Consider the following 22,016-nt stretch of genomic DNA (forward strand, 5'->3'; position numbering starts at 1 on the left):
CCCCACAAAAGACATGTTCAAATCTTAATCTATATTCCTGTGGGTGTGAACCCATTTGCAAAGAGGACCTTGGAAAATATGAATATTAGTTAAGGTATGGGCTTATTTGTGAATAAGGTCTTCAAAGATCCTTTTCAGATGAAGCCAAATTGAATCAGAGTGGTGGTCTTATAAAAAGAAGAAATTTAGACACATTCAGAGGGAGAGAGCCAGAAGTCAGAAGTCAGTGGAAACCAGAAGAGCAGATCCCAGGAGAGAGAGAGAGCACGAGCGCGTATGCGAGAGAGTGCCATGTAGTAGGGGATTACCGGAATGTTAGACCCTAGGGGATACACAGGGATAGACCCTAGTGTATCCCTGGCAATACACTGATGTTGGACTTCTAGCTTCCAAAACCATGAAACAACGAATGCTTGTTGTTTAAGCCCACCCATTGTGTGGTATTTGTCACAGCAGCCCTGTCAAATTGAGACAGGTAGGGTCTCGTATTAATCCCCATTTCTCAGAGGGAGCATCATGGCTTATATTACCTATCTGATGACATTCAGCCAGTGAGAGGCAGAGCCAGGATTCGAGCCTGGTGGTCCAGCCACGGAGCCTGTGCCCTTCACCCCCAAGTTACACTGCCTCTCCTGAATCAGGGATGAGATTCAAAAGAGAAGGATTATTAGCTAAGTAGAGGTGTGTGGCTTGCCCAAAGTTATGCAGGAGATGTGGGTTTGGCTGCCAAAGAATCCTTGTTGGCAGAGCCACTGTGCCTCAGAGAGCCAAGTCAAGCTGGGAGGTCTTGTGTGCATACCCTCACTGCCCATCCCTCAGATGCATTTTGCTGATCGGTTTGGACTCACCTTTGGATTCAACCAAATTCCAACCCCATCCTTAACTCCTCCAGAACACCCATGCCAGCCTGCCTCAAATCCTAAATATCCCACTTGGTCCAGCCTTTCTCTCTAGCATTGAGGCTTCCTCAGAAACGTTCAAACAGGGAATCAAAGGTGGGTGCAGGATGAAGGGTGTGGGCTGCCCTGGGATCACCGGGAGGCAGGGCCCTCATCTCTGCTGTGTCCAGCTTTAGTCCACCCCTCAGCTTCCCGACTCTCCTCTCCCTCTGTGAGTCTGCCACCACCAGCATCAGCCTTGGCCACAGCTAGTGGCCAATCCACTCCTTTTCCTAATGAACTGACCAAGTGTGGAACCCCCTTCTTTCTAACAAAGACATGAGGTTAAAAATCAAAAGATGTTAAGGTTTCTAGCCCAAGAGGTTTCTAGCCCAAGGGAGCCTGTGCTGTGGTTGTGTCCTGCCGCTGGCATTCAGTTCTCTGAGTTGCTGGATACTTTGGAGTCAGGTTCTGAAGGAAGAGTTATTGGGATGAGTTGTATTAAAGATGGTCACAAAGTCTTTGCTCTACTTCCCTTTGAGAGGCAGAGTCTAAATTCCCTGTCCCTTTGAATCTGTGCTGCCTTGGTAACTTGCTTGACATTAGAATATGGCAGAAATGATGTTCTGGGATTTCTGAGGCTAGGTCATGAGAAGTCTCGCACTTCTGTCCAGGAGCTCAGAGCACTCTGTCTAGATGCCCTGGGCTTCTGTGTAAGAGGTGGAACTGAGACTATTATGCCAGAGAAACCAGGTGAAGAGGCCACTTGAGAAGCTCCCAGCATACACGGAGATTGAAAAAGAGGCCTTGGTGGCTCAGCCTGCTTCCACTGCCAGCTGCTGAGTCATCTCAGGTGTGGCTCTATTTTCAACTATGAAAATTTCCCATTGGACATTGTCTCTTGACCAAATGATGATCTTAAATAATTTTAACGAACTTCAGCTTCTGAAACATTTCTCACAGTGTGCCACAGTGACTGGGACCGTTTAAAAAATTCTCAAGGCCATTTCCAAATTTGGGTAAGATTGTACTAAGCAAAATTCCATGAATCTGTTTCAGAAGATTGAAACATGATGCTAATTTTTCTGACAAATTATTGATATTGCATGCAGCTGAAAACTATATCAGATGAAATTTCTATAGTATTTATATCGTCAGAATATTTAAGAGCCAAATCAGTGGCTGCTTCTTGTAAATCAGATATATTCATGGAAAGTGACTTTTCTCAAGTTAAAAATTCAAAATCTGAAGGCCTTTAATTTTTCATATCTTCATTTCACAAGTCAAATCAGGACATCTATAGTCTCCTTAATTTATATTTGATATGTACTTTTCCAATAATAATTGATACTCTCAACCAGTGCATACAGTTTCAATTTGCATTTTATTTATTTTTCAAATTCAGAAAGTATATCCATATCTTTTGTTAAAGTTTTATATTTATCAAACAGCCTTTCTAAATTACTTTCTCTGACTTGTGACATACAATGCTCAAATGAAAATGAGATAAACAAAGAAACAGATTTTGAATATATACATTATTATCTGAATATAATATAGTTGAAATAAAATTATAGGAAATTGTTTTTATATAAATAAATTTAAACTTAAAATAATGTGAATTTTAATAACCCAGTTTTCAATAGTTTTTCAACTACTTTAATATTCTTGAAAAAATTAACTATTAAAAATACATAAAAGGGGGGCGGGCCGCGGTGGCTCAGCGGGCAAAGTGCTTGCCTGCTATGCCGGAGGACCTCGGTTCGATTCCCGGCCCCAGCCCATGTAACAAAAAACGGAAAAACAAAATACAATAAAACAAGAAAATGTTTAAAGATGTTTCCCTTTCTTCCTTCCTTCCTTCTCTCTGTCTTTCCTTTAAAAAAAAAAAAAAAAAAAAAAAAAAATACATAAAAGGGGTGCAAGAGTAGTTCAGTGGTAGAATTCTCGCCTGCCATGTAGGAGACTCAGGTTCGATTCCTGACCCATGCACTTCCCAAACAAACAAAAATTCAACAAATGGTGCTGCAATAAGGGGATACTCATGTAGAAAAAGAATGAAATGTGACCCTCACCACACAGCATACAAAAACAAAAACATGAAGACTTCCAGGGAAAATGGTCAAGTTCTCCAAAAAGAGCGAGCGGACAGGAAGAAACTGTCTAAAACAATAGTTCTGGGGCTTTAGATGCGAGGAGCGTGCTGTACAACATCCAGGAAAGAGCGAGATGGGGAGACTGAGAAGTTGTGACCAAAATCCTGTGAGTGAATCACACCGTGGTAGTGGCCAGTGCCCAGACCCCACCCTCAAGGCTGCTGCCCCTGCAGGGCCTGTGGTTGGCTGCTGCAGATGGAGAGCAACGTGGAGGCCCTCCTCTCCTGGAATGGGGCATGGGTATGGCAGAGGGCCAAGGGCTGAGTGCTGAATATGCCAACAGTTTGGTGGTTCCTCAGGTAAGTAAGTACAGAACTGACATACGATCCGGCAATCCCATTACTAGGTATATACCCAGAGGATCTGAAGCAGGAACTAGAACAGACATTTGCTCACTGATGTTCATAGTTGCATTATTCACAATTGCCAAAAGGTGGAAGCAACCCAAGTATCCATCAACCAATGAATGGATAAGCAAAATATGGTTTAGACATACAATGGAATATTATTCAGCAGTATGAAGGAATGAAGGATGCATGTGACAACACGGATGGACTTGGAAAACATGTTGGGTGAAATAAACCACACACAAAAGGACAAATATTGTAGCATCTCACTAATATGAACTAAGTACAATAAACAAAATCATGAAGTTAAAATCTAGGATATAGGTTATCAGGAGTAGAATGGAGCCGTGAATGGGGAGCTGATGCTTAATCTGTGCAGAATTTCTACTTAGGTTGATTGCAAATGTTTGGAAATGGATAAAGGTGATGGTAGCATATTACTGTGAGTATAATTCACAGTGCTGAATTATGTGTGTGAATGTGGATGCAAGGGGTAGTTTTAGGTCATGTATGTTATTAGAAGGAAAGCTAGAGGATAAAACATGGGACTGTACAACACAGTGAACCCTATGGTGGAGGACATCTGTTGTGAATAGCACAAATATAAAAATGTGCATTCATGAATTATAACGAATGTATGTCACTACTGCATGGTGTTTATAATAGGGTGATAGATGGGAAAAATACACCTGATGCAAACTATGGACTACAGTTAACAGTAATATTTTAATATTATTTGAATATAAATAAATCTACAGGGACAGAATTAGATTAGTGGTTATGTAGGCTAGAAAAGGTAGAGGGATTGAGAGGTGACTGTTAAGGGGAATGTGGTTTTTATTTTTGGAGTGATGGAAATGTTCTAATATTGATTGTGGTGAATGCACAACTCTGAATATACTAAAAGCCATTGATTGTACATTTTGGATGGATTGTACAGTATGTGAATACCCTGCAATAAATTGCCTAAAAATACATTAAGACTATATATAGGGACACACATTTTTCCTTTTGCCTTAGTTTCCAATATGGCTTGGTCTGGCATCATTAGATCCTGTCTTTACTTAAAATATTGTATTTGTCCATTATGAATTTTTAAAACTAAATTTGATTTTAAAATACTGCATTGAAATATTATTTCTCTTGATCACTGATTTTTTTGCACTCACCTCACCTGACTCTTGGTCCTGACAGACCCCATTAGCACCTTTGCCTAGTGTTGAGTGGCAGCAGTGGAGTGTCTGGTGGGAAATGGCTGGGCCAGTGGAAAAGGCAGCAGTGCAGTGGATTTCAAGAGGAGAAGATAGTGCCCAAAGAGTGTAGTGGTGGTACCTGGGGGTATATCAATGGTTGATGCATGTGGTGGTACACAGAATATACTGAGGATGGGAAAGCAGCAGAAAAAAGTGGAAAGAAAAACCACTGATGTTATGGGTTAGCTGGCAAGACTTGTTTTTGAGCCTGGTGAGTGCTTTCAGAGACTACCAGAAATCCATGGGGGTGGGATGGGGAGAAGAGCCTTGTAGTAGGCTGGGTCCTGCATTAGTAGGTAGCCACAAAACCCAATAAAACACTACTGCCCAAGTAAGGTCTTTATGAGCATATGTTTCTGAACTTGTCTGGACGTGGGTGTGTCAGAGGACATCCATCCCTTTTGGGGCTTTCCTGCCCTTGGTGTCATTCAAGTGGCCTGGGCACAGCAGTCCAACCTCTCTTCAGCCACTCTGGCCTCTGCAGGACCTGCTGAACTGTCCCTGTCTAGCTCTCAAAGAGCTATCTCCAGATATGAGGTCATTGACACTAACCCTCCCTGAACAATTCCATCTCTCAGCTATTCTTCATGGCTCTTGGCTCTTACCCAACCCTTGACTCATTCCTCTGGATCTGGTTCAGTGAGCTTGACTCATGTTCAACCAGGCAGTGATCAAGGCTGGATTTCTTTTAGCATCAACTTTTTGGAGGTAGGAATAAATACAACTTGAATATGGCTTGCTGTTGTTTTTTTTTTTTTTTTGCCTTCTTATATGAAGCTGTTTGGGACTTCTTTTTCAAGTTGATTCAGAATCAACTTGAAATGACTAAAACAATTTAGCTATTTATCTGAAGACTGCTGTTCTTGCTCTAGCTGTAGTAATTTGAACGTCAAGCCAATGTGGACCAGGAGCCAATACTTTCCAGAAGGAAAATCTTGCATCCTCCCTGTGCTAAATTGTAATGATCTGGTGACCAAAATAGTAAACAGCAAACAGTCAGCACATATGGACTCTTTTCCCAATCACATCACTCACTGTGTGATTTGAAGACACCAATTTATCTTTCAGTATATCACCTTCCTCATCCTCAGAATACAAATGAAAACAACTCACTCCAGTCAAATCCCCAAGGATGCATGGGGACTGTATCTGACACTGCCTCATCTCTGATGTCCTGACAGATTGATGTGTGCCAGTTTTACTGGTAACACCTTCATTTTCACATTTAAAAAAGTGTACAATTTCCATTTTGTTTTTAGTTCAGTGATTTGACTAATGGTAACATTTTGCTTTATAGTGAGATATCTTCTCTGTTTAAATTAAGTGGCCAGCTGGTTGTTTGAAAAAGGAGAAAATGATCTGATATTAGCCAATTCTGGACCTTAGCTATAATATACACATATTGTATTATTATGAAAATTAAAAGGCAGGAACTTTGCTGCATTAAGTGAGCAAAGCTATCATAAAAAACTGTGCTGTTAGTTCATAGTAAAATACTTAGAGTTGTTGGAACTGCATTTTAATTAATTAATAATATCTGCCTCTTCCTGAGTACCTATATGAGCCTGCCATTGAGCTAGGTTCTTGTAGTCCTCCAAACAAAATCAAGAGACAGGTATTATTCTGAGAAAACAAAAGCTGTACATAGCTAGTCAGTGGGGGAACCAATATTCTTGTTGGTATTTTGTATGCTAATTTTTAAAAATAATATTTTGATAGATGGTTTATTGGACTTAAATTTAAAACTCTCCCACCCATTCATGCGCACCAGCCGCCCAGTTCCCTTCCCTTGCCTGAGGGCAAACAATTTTATCGGTTTCTTGCATATCTATATGCACACAAGAAAATACTTAGAAAAAAGTCCCTTCCCCCCGTTTCCTGCACAAGTGGTAGCATGCTGTTGCACACTGTTATATGCTTTGCTATTTTCTTAAGAACACATCCTGGAGATCATTCAATATAAGCAAACAAAGAGCTTCCTCATTCCTGTTTGGGGGTGCAGAAGTGGTTCACTTTATGACCACACCATACTTTCCTTATCCTGTGCTCTCTTAATGGGCATTCACATTGTTTGCTCTTCTGCTATTACATCAATGCTGCAGGGAATGACATTTGCACCTGTCCTTTTGCAAATATGTGAACATATCTTCAAGATAAATTCCTAGAGGTGGAATCCAGGGTTGAAAGGCATATGCTTCTGTAATTTGACAGATAACTTAAAATTGCCTTTATATCTGAGCAACAAATGAGCGCGCCTATTTACTTGTATCTTTTCCAATGCAGTTCATTATCATGTTTTTCGATCTTTGCTAATCTAATAGGTGAACACTGGTATGCCACTGTAGTTTTAATTTGCATTTATCATATTATGAAGGAGATTAAATGCCATTTCATTTATTTAAGAGAAGATAGTTTCATTTTCTCAAATCCCTGTTCACTTTCCTTGACTCTTAATCTACTAAGCTGTTAAACTTTTTCTTTGGGGCTTGAAAGTCTTTACATGTTAGGAAAATTAACTTTTGTCATATAAATTACAAATATTTCCCCTAATTTTCATTTGTCTTTTGACTTAGTTAATGGTGGTTTTGGTCACTCAGAGATTTTGTTATTTTTGTGGGGTTTTGGGCCATACTTAGTAAAATCTCCCATGATTGCTCCTTGTTCTCTGGTGGCTTCATATTTTACACTAAAATCTTTGATCCAATTAAGATGAATTTTGATATCAGATAGAGGATAAGTGTCCAAATTTATTTACTTTTTTCCCAGATGGAGTTAAGATTGGAATCCAGGTCTGGCTACAAAAAGCTGTCTCCTGTATATCATAAGGCCCAATGTTATTCTCCTCCTGGACACTGACAGACTGCACCAGGGAATCAATACACTGTACTGATGGTAAGAGATGATTTTTTCTTCCGATGCATTGACACTACCCTCAGAGAAGGAATGATGCCAAGCTATGTGACGACACGAGATATAGAAAATGAATAAAAGGCTTTTAAATGTGGAAATCTAAAACCTAAGCACATAGAAGTGTATAATCAGGGAAAAAGGAAAACCTAGGTGGACAGAAACAAACCAACCAAGGCTTACTTCAAGCAGTGGAGGGTAACAGATAAAAAGCACGGGCATTGTGTTATGACGTTAATGGGATTTAGTTTGTATAAACACAACAACCAGAATGTGGCATTGGTGAACTCATATGTCACGGTTTGAGGTTCTGAGTTATTTCTGATTCCAGTCTCCAGTATCATTGTTTTACTCTTCTTCAACTTTTACATATTATATACCTTTCCAGCCCCTTAGAGCAACACATTTAGACTGAGTAGGTAATATTTCCATTAATTTGATTATCAAATTTCTCTAAAGGCCCAAATAATAAACTTTTATTCTATGAAGGAAAAAGAAAAGGATTGAAAGGCACATGCACCATTACTAGATGCTACAGTAATGTTGACAGCAAGGTACAAAGAGTCCCCTGCTGCAGTCATGCTACATGCACGAGACTGCTCAGTTGAGGTAGAAGAGAAAGGAGGACACAATAAAAGAAAAACTAACATACGCCTGGCTTCCACTCATTCTGAATTTATGAAACTATGGAAGGGGGAATGGGTTGAAATATATTTGACATGATTCAAAAGAAAAGGGCTTCATAGGCAAAATCATAGATTAGCTTAGATTGCAGAGACATGTTTTAATGTCTTCAAGTTGACAAATAATCAAAGTTTTTTTTGACTCTAACTTTCCACTGTTCTGAAGATTCACTCATGTACTAGAACCCAACTGTTTTAATGACTATGGCTTTACAATAAATTCCAACATCTGGTAGGGCTTCTTGTATTTGACATCAGAGAAAAAGGTCTGTTTTCACAGTTGTACAACAAACATGAAAGGTGCCACATGGTTCCTGAGGCCAAATAAACAGAAACTGTAGTCTATTCACCATATAGAACTCTCTAACAGCTTGGCTCACATTTCTAATATTCACTTTACTGGATGAAAGGTCCTCACTGAAGCATACACACTTGGACATAGGAGGGCTGAATGAACCAGAAAGCCCTCTCCTCTGACGAACAGGTTCTTCTCCAGAGAGGCTGTGACTTCTCTGAGTTCCCACACTTCTGCAGGTACCCTCCCTCCCTTCCTTTCTCCCTCATTCACTTTCTCCCCTTTCCTTCCCTCCCACTTCACGCTTCCTTCGCCAATTTTTTTCTTGGATGAGATGCTCATTTCTTTGCCCTTATAGAGAAACCCAAGAAAGACTGGAGAAGGGTCCTGGTCTTAAGCCACTAAGTCCCTCCTTTCACTTCAGTCTGACCCCAAATACATGAAATCAGGGCTATTATGAATGTGGTGGAGCCAATGGAGATGTATTCCAGGCTTTTCCATTACTGGTCTAGACCATATTATGAACCCAGGGGGATGTAGAAGTAATACAAGCAGCAATTCAGCCATCTAATTATCCAGCTCGTCTGCTGACCTTAAGTCTCCTAAACCATCACCTCTCTGACCTGTGGATGAGGCCACCAGCACCCATAGTGAGCACCCAAAAATCACAAACTCTCAGATCTGGAAGGAACATTTGGGATCAGGAAGTCCAATTGGAGAGGTAAAGTGATTAGCTCATAGTCACAGAGCTAGTTAGCATGCCCTAGGGTATATTTCCTCTCTAATTCCTGGAAACAGAACCATATGCTTGCTGCTCAACACAGTAATTACTTAGTGTATCAGGTAATTGAGTAATTTTTTATTTCTTTATTCAGATGTTCTTCACATGAATTCTGCAGAGAACTTCAGTATACCAAATAGATAAAAGCAGAGCCACTTTATCAAGGTGTGGATGGATGACTCAAAGCAGATAAGCCAGGTCCTGGGGACACTTGACAGAACCCCTGGGGCTCCTGTACTGTCCACTGACCACGTCTATCTCCACCATCATTGATGACTCAACATGCCCTCTCCCTACTCTGAAGTTCCTCTATATCACGAAACATTTAAGCAGTAGTCTTTGGAGTTTAATGAATGTTAAACATGTTTCAAGTAACTTTTGCTTAAGTTGCTTTTCACAGGGATGGATTTGGTTTTCTACTAAATCCATGAATTATCTGGTCTCAAAGCTACCAAAAAATGTCAAGTGGGCAGTCTTCTGCTAAGTAACCTGCCACTTCCCTTCTTGGGGCAACCAGTGTGAACAGGTGATGCTGACCTTTTAAGGAGGGGCTGGAGCCTAATTCCTTTGTCCTCAGGTATCAGATGGAAAATTTTCCATTTATCTGACTCAACATTCTGGATTTTCTCTCTATTGCAAGCATAAGAAAGATCTGACTTGAATTTAAGCTCCCTGATTGATATGTCTGTGCTTGCATTCAAAAATTGAGTACACACACACACACACACACACACACACATACACACAGCTTTGTGAACTGCAGAGTACCTGGGAGACATTCGCAGTTGTTTGAGAATAATTATGGAGAAGAAATTGAAGTTGAGATTAGGAAAGGGAGATGATAAGGAGAGTGAAGCAGTGAAGCTGTGGAGTAGTAAAGGATGCTGGACTCGGGGTTCCTGGGCCTTGGAGGTATATGTTAGGGTCTGCTAAGAGGGGAAGAAGGACACAGAGCACCCAAATGTCAGATACCGTGGAGTCATGGACAAGCCCCAAGTGTCCGAGAAGGAATCTGCGGAACCCTTTGGTGTGCATGGGGATTCTGACCTCAGCTGTAGCAGGCTGAGCAGGTTGAAACAAAGTCACCCAATGCATTTCCAAGCATCTCTGGCATCTTTGGGATCAGGAATCAACATTATTATTTATATCTTGATTTCTCTCATTCAGAAGACCAGTCCTCGGAGGTGATTTTTAGCCTTGCCCTCTTGGTTCCAAGCTAGCTATACCTGCCTCAAACTGGATTCTTCTCCATGTGCTAGAGGTGCCATTTCTCTACCAAGGCAATATTCTCAGTTCTGCTCACAAGAACATGCTGGCTTCTGGGAAAGCAATTTGCAAATAGATGCCGACTGCAAGGAGAAAACCCAGATAAGAAGGATTTTCAATCCCCGGCTTCTCAAGGCCATCTCTCCTGCCATTCTGCCTGAAGACTCTGTTCCCATGGGTCTGGCAGGCTCAGGTGTGCGGAAGTGGGTAAGGAATGTGGAAGTGGGCTCTAGGGCTGGCTGCATTTCCCATGATGTGCATCAGGTAGTCAGCTCCCTTATCACCCTTATCACAGCCCACCTTTTCATCTCCTCGTACATCTGCCCTCTACCACAGGAGAGCTCCTGTCTTATTTAATTCTATCCTTTGCAACCCTGTAGAAAGAGCGTGCTCCATAGTGCTCACTGGATTGAATCACCACCATCATCACTTTCATTTAGTATCCAACAGATGGTGGGCATTGGGAACCTGAGCTGACTAAGAGGCTCTTACCCTCCCAGCAGTAGGGTGGGCTGGACCTATCCACAAAGCACAAAGAAAACTCATGTTAATATTTATCGGTGTCCAATGCATGGCTCTGGCTAAATCCTAGAGGCGTGTGAAGCTGAAATGGTCATTATGGGCTCATCCAGAGGAGACTATGGGATTTGGGGGTGGATGCTTTAAACCACAGTCAAGGGTTTAGATAAAGAGGTAGGGTTCATTTTTAACATGTAGAGGGAGCATATTCCTCCTGAGAATAATCTCTGTCAGGCCAGGCCTGTTCTCTCTCTATGAGGTAAAGAGTCTGGTTCCATCAGCTCCAATTTCTCAGGGTCTTGTTCCAGATTCCTTTTCCCTCTCTCTCTCTCAACTGGCACCTTCCCATCAGCATCTGAAGATACTCAATCTCTCTCATAAACAAAAAAACCAGACAAAACCCCCAAGTCCTGTCAGTCACTACATTCCTTCTCCCTTAACAACCAGAAGTCTTTATTGCTTACAATCAGTTTTAATTTCCTACCTCTCACTCCTTAATCTAGGGTCCATTCCACTGAAATCACTCTCCCTATCTAGGGTCCATTCCACTGAAATCACTCTCCCTAGTGTTACCAGGATCTCTGTGCTAAGTCTAAGGGTCACCTCGCCCATCTCAGCTCCTGGGCTGTTTCAGCTCATGGTTTATCTTTTTGAACCCTTCTTCATTTCTACATTTGTAACATACTGACTTACATAATGCTGGTTTCCCATCTGTCTCTGGTTGTTCTTCTCAATCTTAGCCCTTTCTAAAGACTTTCCCTCCTTGGCCCACTCCTGAATGCCAGCACTTTTAAACCCCCATCTCTCCACTTAGGGAACCTCAAACTCAATACACTGTTGGGAAAGAATGCCTGGAATTGGAGGTGGTGTGGTAGAGCCCGAGAGGAGGTGATGCAGCTGAGGAGGTGACACAGAGTCATTGCGTGATCCTTTCAGAGTGGGGAGGGCATGGAAGATCTGGGGCTGCTCAGCCACAAGCTGCCTCCAGCACTACAGGATGTAGCTTGGGGAACCCCACACCCTAGCAGCCCCCGTTTGCCCAGTGTGTCTAACATCACAGGGAGATCTCTGTCCCATAGGGCTGAGAGACTCCAACCTTTCTGCAAGCTGAAACTGCAGGGTGTTGAGATACCAGTCAGATGTTTTCCGACAAAGGATCTGTGGTGGCACGGGGCAATGGAGCTCCTTCCAGTAATAGGGAAACTGACACTGACATGGCAGAACTGGCTAAACAGGGACCGCTGCTAGGAGAGAAGAGCAAAACGGGCTATCGCCAACCCAACCAAAGCTGAAGTAGTGCAAACATGCCCAGTGTTCCAGGAAGAAGAGGAGAAGATGTGGGTACCAATACTTCCCCTGAAAGCCCACCATGCAATGGAGAAGATGGAGGAGTTTGTATATAAGATCTGGGAGGGACATTGAAGGGTCATCCCATATGATGTGCTCCCTGACTGGCTAAGGACGATGACTACCTCTACATGGCCACAGACCACCCATGCCCTCCTTACATGTTTTCTTCAAGAGCATCTTCTGTATCCATACAGAAACTGGCAACATCTGGACAATCTGCTTGGTTTTATGCTATTTCTCTTTTTTGGGAATCATGACCATGCGCTGACCAAATATATACATTTTGTGGTTCCTCTACAGGTGAAGGTGGTTTGGGGGATGTTATTTTGGGTGCAGTGCTCTGCCTCAGTTTCCCTGGCTTTTTCACAACATTACCATTCAGAGAAAGTCTCTCAGACATTTTCCAAACTGGGCTATTCAGGGATCATCCTATTGTTTATGGGGAGCTTAGTCCCTTGGCTCTCTTACTTCTACTACTCCTCACAGCCATGGCTCATCCTCCCCTCCACTGTCTGTGTCCTGCACCGGATGGCACTCAGTACTGGCAGACAGGAGCAGGAGTGTTACTAGAACTTGGCTTGAGTGGTGGTACGCCCACTGTGCACCTTACTACTGCTGGGGGCTCTGTCCAGGCCCCCGTGGAGGGCCAGCTGGGCTGATTCTTCCTTACACTGTGACATTCATCCCCGGAGCTGGCTTTGATAGCTTGGAATTGAGTGTTACTTTCCTGGAAAGCTTGACATATGGATCTGGTCTTATCAGATTTTCCACGTCCCACTGTTGGCAGCTGCCTTTGAAAACTTCCATGGGGTCTCCAATCTTCAGGAATTCCATTATGGCCTGGAAGGTGGCTGTACTGATGACTTCCTTCCCTGAGCCTTCCCACCAGAGGGGTGGTGGAGGAACTTCCCAAGTGCTTTTAAAAATAACTTATTTACTGAAGTGAGAGGAAGAGTCTGAGTTGTCTGTTTCTAGAAGAAACCTAGAGAATTCTGTATGATCAAAGCTTCAGCCCCATATTCATACTCAATGGGCAATAAACGTTCCACTTTCATTTCCCTAGCTGGGGAGGAAGGAAATGGCCCAACTCAGCCACCCCCCTCCTCAGCAAGACAGGTACTGTCCCCTCAAAGAGACTGGACTTTGAAGCTCATGTTGAGATTTCACACTTTGCACAAATAATTTTTGGAAAAAGTTATGGACTGGGACTCTTTAGAAAACCTGTTTCTGAGAGAAAATGTCCCTGCCTTAACCCCACCCTTACTTTGTAACTTGGCTTATATCAGGCCATCCATTTTTTTTTTAACTTTTTTTATTGTATAATATGTATACAAAGCAAAGAAAGAAAAAAGCAGTAGTTTTCAAAGCACTCTTTAACAAGTAGTTACAGGACCCATTCCAGAGTTTGTCATTAGCTACCATACCGTTATCTCAGATTTTTCTTTCTAGCTGTTCCAGAACATAGGAGGTGAGAAGCAATATATATATTTTTTATCATCACAATCACCTTTTTTTTCGTGAAAAATAATGTATATACAAAAAAGCATTAAATTTCAAATCAGATTGCAACAATTAGTTGTAGAACAGATTTCAGAATTTGGCATGGGTTACAATTCCACAATTTTTGGTTTTTACTTCTAGCTGCTCTAAGATACCGGAGACTAAAAGAAATATCCATAGAATGATTCAGCAATCATACTCATTTGTTAAACCCTACCTTTAAACCCTTAAAGTTGTTAAACTTCTCCATCACTTTTGATCTTTCTCCCACTCTTTAGGGGTATTTGGGGTATGCCCATTCTAACTTTCATTTTGGAAGGGACTGTCAACAATATGGGGTAGGGGGGTGGATCTAGCTGATGTTTTGGAGAGGCTCACCCCTCTAGGTTTCAGGACTCATGTTGTCCAGGGATGCATCTGGAGGTTGTAGGTTTCTGTAAAGTTACCCTAGTGCATGGAACCTTTGTAGAATCTTATATGTTGCCTTAGGTGTTCTTTAGGATTGGCTGGAATGGTTTTGATTGGGGTTTGGCAAGTTATGATAGGTATCAATGTCTAACTGAAGCTTGCATAAGAGTGTCCTCCAGAGTAACCTCTCAACTCTTTTAGCCACTGATTCCTTATTTGTTATACTTCTTTCCCCCCTTTTGGTTAGGATAGCATTGTTGATCCCATGGTGCCAGGGCCAGATTCATCCCTAGGGGTCATCTCCCATGCCACCAGAGAGACATTCACCCTGGATGTCATGTCCCACATAGCGGGGAGGGCAATGATTTCACTTGCAAAGTTGGGCTTAGAGAGGGAGGCCACATCTGAGCAACAACAGAGGTCGTCCAGAAGTAACTCTTAGGCACACCTATAGGTAGGCAAAGCTTCTCTGCTACATACATAAGCATCACAAGAACAAGCCTCAACATCAAGGGCTTGGTCTATTGATTTGGGTGTCCCTAATGTTTGACACAGAATCAGGGGTTTGCCCGGTGGTAAAGTTTAATAGTTCTATATTTTTTCTCCCTACCCTCGAGGCACTTTGCCAATACTTTTTGATTATCTGCTTAATATGTTCTAGGATGTATCCAGGAATTACATTATACAGGACTGAAGGACCTCATTCTTATTCTGGGGTCCCTGGGTATGGATTGTTTAAATGATCTATCCAGACAGGTTGAGTTAGATTATGTGCTACAAAAATTTAGTTTCCAGACAAAGGCTTTCTTCCTTCAATCTCAAGGAGTAGGTGACGTTCTAAATTGTCTATATTTTAGACAATTGTCTATATAAATATAAATATATAGACAATGTCTTCCTTACCCTTGTGTTCTGAATTATCTTAATTCCAACCTATTCTGCTTCATTCTTATCTCTAAATAACAGATTGTATGTACGTAAAAGAGCCTCTCGGGTGGGCCACGGTGGCTCAGCAGGCAAGAATGCTTGCCTGCCATGCCAGAGGACCTGGGTTTGATTCCTGGTGCCTGCCCATGTTAAAAAAAAAAAAAAGAGCCTCTCAAAAACCAGAGATAATAATTACCACTCTGGATTAAATGTGAGTGCTATAAGAGCTTACAATCAAGGCCCCTGTTTGTTTGTTTGTTTGTTTTTTTAACTTTTTTATTGTATAGTATAACATATATACAAAGCAAAGAAATAAAAAAGCAGTAATTTTCTAAGTACTCTTCAACATGTAGTTACAGGACAGATCCCAGAGTTTGTCATGGGCTACCATATGAGCCTCTCAGATTTTTTTCCTTTTAGCTGTTCCAGAATATAGAAGGCTATATAAGGCTTAAATATTTTTTTTTATCACCACAATCGACTTTTTTGGTGTGAGAAATGACATACATACAAAAAAGCAATAAATTTCAAAGCACAGCACCATGGCTAGTTGTAGGACATATTTTAGAGTTTGACATGGGTTACAATTCCACCATTTTAGGTTTTTACTTCTAGCTGCTCTAAGATACTAGGGACTTAAAGAGATATCATTTTAATGATTCAGCTATCATATTCATTTATTAAATCTTATCTTCTCTGTAGAACTCCACCGTCACCTTTGATCTTCCTGTCCCTCTCTTTAGGGGTGTTTGGGCTATGGCCGTCCTAAGTTTTTCATGTTGGAAGGGGCTGTCAGTAATATGGGGTAGGGAGATGGAACTATCTGATGTTCTGGAGAGGTTGGGCCCTCTAGGTTTCAGGACTTATCGAGGCCATCCACTTTTTAGCCCAGTTTTCAAAACCAGTCATAACCTGGCTGCATCTTTCTAGGGCCTCAGCAAGAACAGAGCCACGCATTCCCACAAAGCCCGGCTAATCACGCAAGGATGGCCAGCTTCAGACAAGTTAAGTTTTAGGTTTTTTTTATTTTTGGCAGAATGATGTAAAATTAAAATGGGAAAAGATATTTAATATTTAATAACTAATCTTTTAAAAGAAACGTGCTATCATTGCTATGTATCCTGATGCAAAGACAATAATGATAAAAAAAGAAAGCACACACGGTCTTTTTCATATAAACAGGTTATGTGCCTATATCCAGTACCTTAGTGATGTCACAGCACCCCTGTCATCTTTGACTCACTCCTTTCTCCCACAACCACCGCTAATTACTAAGCTCTGTAGCTTTTCCCTCCTGCGTGTGGGCAGAAGCCATAGTATTACGGCATCCCCCCTGCTGACACATTCACTCCTGAACCTGAAATGTTTGGGGGATGCATGCTCCTAATACTTAGATGGTAATTCACCTGACCATGTTACTTTTCTGCTGGTTTTGTTCAGGGACACCTGTAATTTCTGCTGTGGCCGCAGACATCAGACTCTCTAAGGCCCAGGGCCTGTTGTGACCTCTGCCTCCTCCACTCCGCCAGCCTGACTCCTCCTCCCCATTGATTTCAACCCCATGGTGAGCTCTGCCCAGACCTTCCCATCGGGTGAGACGGCCTCCCTCTGTGTTTGCACAGTCCCTTCTGCTGATCCCTAAAAGAGCATTTGTCATCCAAAATTGACGTGTCCTGTTTTCAGTCTCTCACACTACTCTGTGTTGTTATAGGCAGGACAAGCCACGTAAGCTGTGGGGATCATGCAAAATCAAAACCCATGGCTCCTTGTTAAAAAATTACGGATCATTTCAAGACAGCAACAGCAGAGCATTAAACCAAGCGAAGGGCGGTGAAGCAGCTGCGTGCTCATGGAGCCTGCCTTGCTTACAGGACAGCGGCTGGGTCACGCTCTGTGTGTCCCCAGCATTGGTCTGGTTCCTGGCACCCAGCAGGTACCTAATAACTCTCTGCAGATTTAATGGACGACAGGATAGTGTGGGCCTCACAATTAATTGTCACCCCTCTTCCCCTCCTTCCAAAGTCAATTTGTGGGCTTTAAAAGCAGCATAATATAGATTGGTAAAGCATATCAAGGATGATAAGCACATTGCTATCATAATATATGTGAATAGGTTTAATCTATTTTTAAAAGACAGATGCTTGAAAAAAAAATCAAAATTCAATTATCTGTTGTTGACAAGAGACTTATAAACAAAATTGTCATAGAGATTAAAAATGAAGAAACAGGCCAGGGAGGACCAGCTGAATACAAAATAAAAAGAGGGACAGCAAATCAAACGAAATAAAATTCAAGAAAAGCCCTTTAATATGCTAGGTAATTATTTTTCCATTTCTAAAAGGAATAAGTCACAAGATATAATAGGCTGACTACTACTGTTGACATATATCAAGCAAAATCTGTTAGAACAAAGAGAATTAAAAAAAACATAGTAAAAGATTTTAATTTAAAAACTCTCTTTAACTCTTTGTCAGATAAGACAAATGTCAGGAATGGAGAGGAAGTGAATGTTATCAACTTGGTTGGAGATACACACACACACACCCATACATCCATTCATACACATAAAAACATGTAAGAATTCATTATCTTTGAAATAGAAAGGGCACATTTTTTTTTTCCAAATACACAAGGAAGGTTCATTAAAATGAATCCCATCCCAGTCATAAAGAAACCTCCATAGAGCCTGCAAAGTCGAAACTGTTCAGGCAAAATTCTCCGACTGTATTGCAACAGAACTAGGCATTAATATCCAACATGGAAACATGAAAATTGAAACAACTTGCAAATGAGAGCTCCCAAATCCCCCTGCACACCAGAACCTCTTAAATAACTCTTTTGTACAAGAAGAAATTAGAAATCTGCGTTGCTGAGTTCCCAGCTCTTTTGTACTCTTTTCACACATAGATGAGACAGGTAGATGAGAGAGGACATAGGGACCTGCTTGGCAGCATGGATTAAAGTGCAGAGTCTGTTTCATCCAGTATGTTTGGTTATGCGTTCCTTGACCCCGAGTATACTACTTTTAGATGGTTGTTCTTCTAACCTTGAACCTTTTCAGTTAGTGCTGTTCAGAAATGTCTAGAAAAAGTGGTAAAACTATAAATAAAAGGATGATTAACACAGTAGCTAAGTGAGAAAGAGGGGCTGTGTCTTTGGAGGGGAAAAAGAGACTCCACAGGACTGTGTATGGTTGTTTTCCTTAAACTGGGTATAGCTACATGGGTATTACTTTATTATTATTCTCCAAATTGTACAAATACATGTCCTATGCTCTTTGGTATGTATGACATATTTGACAATTTAAAAAATTAAAAATAGTAGCACAACAATAGCTACTATATAGTACACAGCTCAGCTGGGAATAGCATTTATAAAGTCACAATAGTTGTTAACACTGGATTATTATGTGGTTTTGCTGAAAGGTAAGGGGATGGGAAGTGAAGGAATTAAGGGCAGAAGATGCTAAATCCTCATGTTCCATGGTGGGAAGTAACACACACACACAATGCCTAGAACTGTAAGATTAACAAGGAACAATATAGGTGCACTTAATAGAGATAGGCAAATACGCTAAAAGAATAGAAAGTGGTTACCCTGGGGTGGGATGGGGGAAAAGGTAATAAAGGAAAGGTTGAAAGACACTTAGAATGATCTGACTCTTTAAACTGTGTGCATATGCCTCTTTAATAAGAGTGAAAGCATTTAAAAATAGCATAAAACAATTTGTCTCATTGTGGAGAGGAATAATATACACCTTCAGGATATATGTAAAAATTAATATCAAGAAATCACGCCTTTGTGACTTGGGTTAAAATTTCATATGTGGATTCAAAATGACTCAGATGGCAGTGCAGATGCTGTGCCAAGGAAAATCATGTTACATGATTCACAGTGGCTCTGGTGAGAAGAATGCTGACATTGAAGATACACACAAGGTATTTCTCTAAGATTGGTTCATGAAATGAGAGACGAGAAAAACAATAGTTCCAAGTTAATATATGATTCCATATAATGACTGATTTTAAAGGTGTACATGCCTCAGTACCAATACATTCATTTTATAAGTAGACATTTGATCATTTTATCTACAGTCTTAAAAGTTTACATATTAAAGGTAGACAAAGGAATTCCACTTTTGTTCGTGTTTTCATTAGAAAAACAGGAAACAAGAGTTTTATATGGGGAAATTCTATAGTCAAACAAAAGTGCTCTAAGTTTTGGGTTTCGGCATGACCTGAGTACAACAGTAAAGGTAGGAAACATAAAGGAAATGATTGATAAATTGTCTCTAACTAAAATCCAAAACTGCCAGAGAAATTATAGAAAAACTGCAGTACCTAGAAGTGGCCCCAAAGGCTTTCCCACTGAGCATGGGAATCTGACTTGGTTCTTTTCTGGCCACGACCTAATGAATAGGTCCTGCCAACTCTGATGGGCATTTAAGACCAAAAATCAAAGCATGCCACTCCATGTAGCAAAACCTAACAGTTTATGAGGGAACTTACAGCGTGGGAAGCTGGTCCTGTGTGGCCGCAGGATGTTCAGAGCAGTACTCTGCACTACTGGAGGTTACAGAGGGTTACAGAGGATTACAGAGGGTTACAGAGGGTTACAGAGGGCAAGAACAAGGAAGGCACACAGCCAAGTCAGGATGTGCAAGATGGTAAATATGTTTCTTTGAAGTTACTGGTATGTAGCAGGGGTAGGCATGTGCAGTGCATCTTATGATGCACTTACAGAGGGTTTTGTTTTTGTCTTACCTAACAATTTACGGCTTCTCTGGTTTATGTCCTCACAGTTCTAATTTTCCGAAGAGGGATCTGGTAGTATATATCAAATCCAGTCAAAATGCTTGCAGGCATTGAGACTTACAGATAAAGATGTGTACTAGCCAGTTCTTTAAGTTAATAAAAAAGGTAATAATTAAATATATAATAATACTAATACTGCTTAATAAATTATAGTGTATCTGTACCATGTCATATTACATCATTATTAAGCATTATGTTCTAGAAGGATATTTTCCACACAAAATATTTCTGACATATATTGCTGGATAATATCTAGGTTGATAACCCAATTTTTTTTTTTTTTTTTTAACATGGGCAGGCACCGGGAATCGAACCGGGGTCGTCCGGCATGGCAGGCAAGCACCCTTGCCTGCTGAGCCACCATGGCCTGCCCTGATAACCCAATTTGATAACAAACAAGACAAAGCAAAAACCAAGAAAACCCACAGCCGTATATGTGTTGAGAAAAAAAAATGTGAAGGATAACTATGAGGATGTTAAACTACAACTATCTTCAAGTGGTGGGATTACACTTGCTACCATGTGTTCTCTTTGGTGTTTTTTCTGGTTTTCTAACACTTCTTCTATGACCACAGTTTAGTTCTGTAATAGAAATGAAAAATAAACCTGTCCTTTCTGACCCCAAGATTCTTGTGATTCTGAGTGTGTGCATTAGGGAAAGGGTCGATCTCATGTGGGTCTTAATGGGTGCACAGAACTCTCCTGGATGCAAGCAGTGCTGAGAGGGTATTCCTGCAGAAAAACACAGACAGAAAAGGCATTGTGGATTGACATGTATGGAGGGTGAGGGCAGAGAGCATGCCGAAATTGCTACTGGAGAGGCACAGACAAGGGGACATCCTGTGCCATGAATTTTGACAGACAAGTCTAAGGCACGTGTTTAGGGTTTGAATGTGATGTTCAGGGGGTGATGAGAAGTTTAGAGTAGAAAGATGGTAATGGGGGAACAGTAGCAAGAGAATGGGTATGATCTCAGGCAGTTGTGCTTTGCAAATTTCTGGTTATGATCAATCAGTGGGTCAAGGCTGCCACTATAAAAATAGAATACAAATATCAAAGTATTCTGTAGCAAGGATAACTATCGTTTTGTCAAGCTTATATTTTTATATATAGGACTTTTATAAGTAGGAGTGTATATGCATCTGCCTCCTAGATGGTTTGATTAAACTGAACTTAATGCAGATCACACATTAAGTGTTAATAAACTTATTAAAATTAAGTTTATTAAAATTAATAAACTTATTAAAAATAACTTTATAAGCCACTGTTATATTCCCTATCTGGCCTTCCCCAGCACTTGGTGGATATGCCTAACCCTGAGATGTCAGAGGTGACTCTTCTTGGCTGCCAGAGGGAAATGACACTTAACACCACCTTTATGACCTCTGAGATTGGTGCTGCAGTTTTCTGAGGATGTCCCCATCTGGCCCAAGTGCCACCAACAGGTGTGGGAATCCAGGAACGGGCTTACAGTTGAAAGAGGTAAATTAAACCTGTGCATTTACATTTGCTCTCTCCTAATAGAAAAACAAAGAACATACAAAATCCTAAAGTCTGAAAGCAACAACATCTGGGAGACGGAAAAATATGAAGCAGAAGTAAATTATTCCACATCCTGGAAAAGCTGAACTTTGAGGCAGTTCAGAACCTCCTCAAGCTCAGGAGTCACAAGCAACAGTTACCTCTAGAAGTGGGTGTGCAGGTGACTGAAGGAGAGCTACCTTTATACTCTGTTCTGCTAAGTGATTGCCTTGTCCACCTCAGTAGAAGACCTGAAGTTTACTCTCTAGAAAGGCTGATTCAGAGGGAATCTGAGCTCAGAGTTTCAGGCATATCAAGGGCAGGAGCACCCACAGAAAACAAATGGATCAAGGGAAAACCTCCATGCTGAATGCCATGTCTGGTCCCAGCCTTCCCTGCCACTGAGCTTCC

The 22,016-nt window shown here is 41.2% G+C and overlaps 1 protein-coding gene and 1 pseudogene across 5 annotated transcripts in view; one reads left to right on the plus strand and one right to left on the minus strand.

Moving 5' to 3' along the window:
* Positions 1-22,016, minus strand: part of MYRIP (myosin VIIA and Rab interacting protein) — a 343,444-nt gene that overhangs the window by 91,170 nt on the left and 230,258 nt on the right. Inside the window, exon 1 of one of the 5 annotated variants that reach the window (XM_077129740.1) lies at positions 19,779-19,802. The exons of the other annotated variants lie outside the window; for them this stretch is intronic. The gene's annotated coding sequence lies outside the window, so the exon portion shown is untranslated. Of the gene's footprint in view, positions 1-19,778; positions 19,803-22,016 lie in introns of those variants that run through there. 5 annotated transcript variants of the gene reach the window in all.
* Positions 12,225-13,311, plus strand: LOC143657754 (adiponectin receptor protein 1 pseudogene; annotated as a pseudogene).

The sequence above is a fragment of the Tamandua tetradactyla genome, chromosome 15 (assembly GCF_023851605.1).
Source record: "Tamandua tetradactyla isolate mTamTet1 chromosome 15, mTamTet1.pri, whole genome shotgun sequence".
Lineage (NCBI taxonomy): Eukaryota > Metazoa > Chordata > Mammalia > Pilosa > Myrmecophagidae > Tamandua > Tamandua tetradactyla.